Raw genomic sequence first — 3084 nt, 5'->3', positions numbered from 1 at the left:
CAGCACAAGGCCTTTGGTCCCGGTTGGTGCCACCAACCGGGACTAAAGGGGGTCATTGGTCCCGGTTCGTGGCACCAACCGGGACCAAAGGCCTTTAGTCCCGGTTGGTGCGATGAACCGGGACCAATGAGTTCCCTATATATACCCCATCGCCACAGCAGAGCACTCCACAGTGCTCTGTTTTTTCTGGCCGGCGAGGGGAGGGCATTTGGGTGCTCTAGCTCACCTCCTATGCACATGAGGTGTTCGATGAAATGTCTGAGCCACACTAGTTAATCTTTCTCCTCTCGAAACTCGACCTCCGAGCTCCATTTTCCCCGAGATTTGTCTAGGTTTAGCGGTCCGTCACGTCCCGTCCCCGTCTTCACCGTCGTCGATCGCTCGCGCCGACGTCGCCAGCACCACCGTGGTGAGCCTCTTGTTCTTATCTTCTTTCTGAAAGGAAAAAATTCTTACTTTAGATAGATACTTGTCTAATTTTGTTACTTTTATTATTCCTTCTTATTACATAGTGCGATGGTTTTGGTATCCGCCCCCGTCGGCCCTCGTCCTGTCTATGATTCGGATGTGGTATATATTTTCTTTTTATAACTATTTGGTTCATTTATTGTTTATGACAAATATACCGACCAACGTGACATAGATTTTATTTATCTAGGAGGTGGTTGAACCGGAAATTCTAATCGACCCTATTGTCGAGAGGTTAAATTTAGTTGAAGAAGAAAACAATTACTTTAAGGAAAAAATAAAAAAATTGAGGAGGAGAAGATGATATTGGAGTTGCATGTTGCGGATGCCGTCGATGATCACAAGATCAAGATGGATGCAATGCGCTTGAAGGTTAGAAAGATTAGAAAATATGCCATTCATACCGAGGCTTGGTATCATTATGCCGTTGGATCAATTGTTACCTTGGTTGCGATTATGATCGCATTTGTTTTCGCATTGAAATGTTTTACATAGTTTCAATGTATGGTTTAATTAATTAGATGCTCTGGAGAGCTATATATATGTTGTTAGATGAGAACTATGTATGTACTTTGGTTTTAATGTGACGATGAACTTCTATTTATTTGGTCAATTAATTATCTATTCATGATGTTCTGTAATGGTTTTTGACACACTTAATTATATATAATGCACGCAGATGAACCGGCAATGGATGTACGGTGACAGACACACCTCCGAGTACATTAAGGGCGTGCATGATTTTCTCGAAGTGGCTGAGGCAAACAAGCAGAATGGTTTTATGTGTTGTCCATGCCCTATATGTGGGAATACGAAGTCTTACTTTGACCGGAAAATCCTTCACACCCACCTGCTTTTCAAGGGTTTCATGCCACACTATAATGTTTGGACGAGGCACGGAGAAATAGGGGTTATGATGGAAGACGGCGAAGAAGAAGAGGACGATGACAACTATGTGCCCCCTGAATACGGTGATGCTGCAATAGGGGAAGCTGCTGAAGATCAAGAGGAACCAGACGATGTGCCCAATGATGCTACAAGGGGGGAAGCTGCTGAAGATCAAGAGGAACCAGTGCCCGATGATGATGATCTCCGCCGGGTCATTGTCGATGCAAGGACGCAATGCGAAAGTCAAAAGGAGAAGCTGAAGTTCGATCGCATGTTAGAGGATCACAAAAAAGGGTTGTACCCCAATTGCGAAGATGGCAGCACAAAGCTCGGTACCGTACTAGAATTGCTGCAGTGGAAGGCAGAGAATGCTGTGCCTGACAAAGGATTTGAGAAGCTATTGAAAATATTGAAGAAGAAGCTTCCAAAGGATAACGAATTGCCCGACAGTACATACGCAGCAAAGAAGGTCGTATGCCCTCTAGGATTGGAGGTGCAGAAGATAGATGCATGCCCTAATGACTGCATCCTCTACCGCGGTGCGTACAAGGATCTGAACGCATGCCCGGTATGCGGTGCATTGTGGTATAAGATCAGACAAGATGACCCTGGTGATGTTGACGGCCAGCCCCCCAGGAAGAGGGTTCCTGCGAAGGTGATGTGGTATGCTCCTATAATACCACGGTTGAAACGTCTGTTCAAAAACGAAGAGCATGCCAAGTTGATGTGATGGCACAGTGAGGACCGTAAGAAAGACGGGAAGTTGAGAGCACCCGCTGACGGGTCACAGTGGAGAAAAATCGAGAGAAAGTATTGGGCTGAGTTTGCAGCTGACCCAAGGAACGTATGGTTTGGTTTAAGCGCGGATGGCATTAATCCTTTCGGGGAGCAGAGCAGCAATCACAGCACCTGGCCCGTGACTCTATGTATGTATAACCTTCCTCCTTGGATGTGCATGAAGCGGAAGTTTATTATGATGGTAGTTCTCATCCAAGGCCCTAAGCAACCCGGCAACGACATTGATGTGTACCTAAGGCCATTAGTTGAAGAACTTTTACAGCTGTGAAATGGAAACGGTGTACGTACGTGGGATGAGCACAAACAGGAGGAATTTAAACTGCACGCGTTGCTGTTTGTAACCATCAACGATTGGCCCACTCTCAGTAACCTTTCAGGACAGACAAACAAGGGATACCACGCATGCACGCACTGTTTAGATGACACTGAAAGTATATACCTGGACAAATGCAGAAAGATTGTGTACCTGGGCCATCGTCGATTTCTTCCGACCAACCATCAATGTCGAAAGAAAGGCAAGCATTTCAAAGGCGAGGCGGATCACCGGAAGAAGCCCGCCATGCGTACCAGTGATCACGTACTTGCTATGGTCAATGATTTACACGTAATCTTTGGAAAGGGTCCCGGCGGACTAGCTGTTCCGAATGACGCTGAGGGACACGCACCCATGTGCAAGAAGAAATCTATATTTTGGGACCTACCCTACTGGAAAGACCTAGAGATCCGCTCTTCAATCGACGTGATGCACGTGACGAAGAACCTTTGCGTGAACCTGCTAGGCTTCTTGGGCGTGTATGGGAAGACAAAAGATACACCTGAGGCACGGGAGGACCTGCAACGTTTGCACGAAGAAGACGGCATGCCTCCGAAGCAGTATGAAGGTCCTGCCAGCTACGCTCTTACGAAAGAAGAGAAAGAAATCTTCTTTGA

Source organism: Triticum aestivum, chromosome 7D (assembly GCF_018294505.1).
Source record: "Triticum aestivum cultivar Chinese Spring chromosome 7D, IWGSC CS RefSeq v2.1, whole genome shotgun sequence".
NCBI classification, from domain to species: Eukaryota; Viridiplantae; Streptophyta; class Magnoliopsida; order Poales; family Poaceae; genus Triticum; species Triticum aestivum.
Note: the sequence above shows the minus strand (reverse complement) of the source record.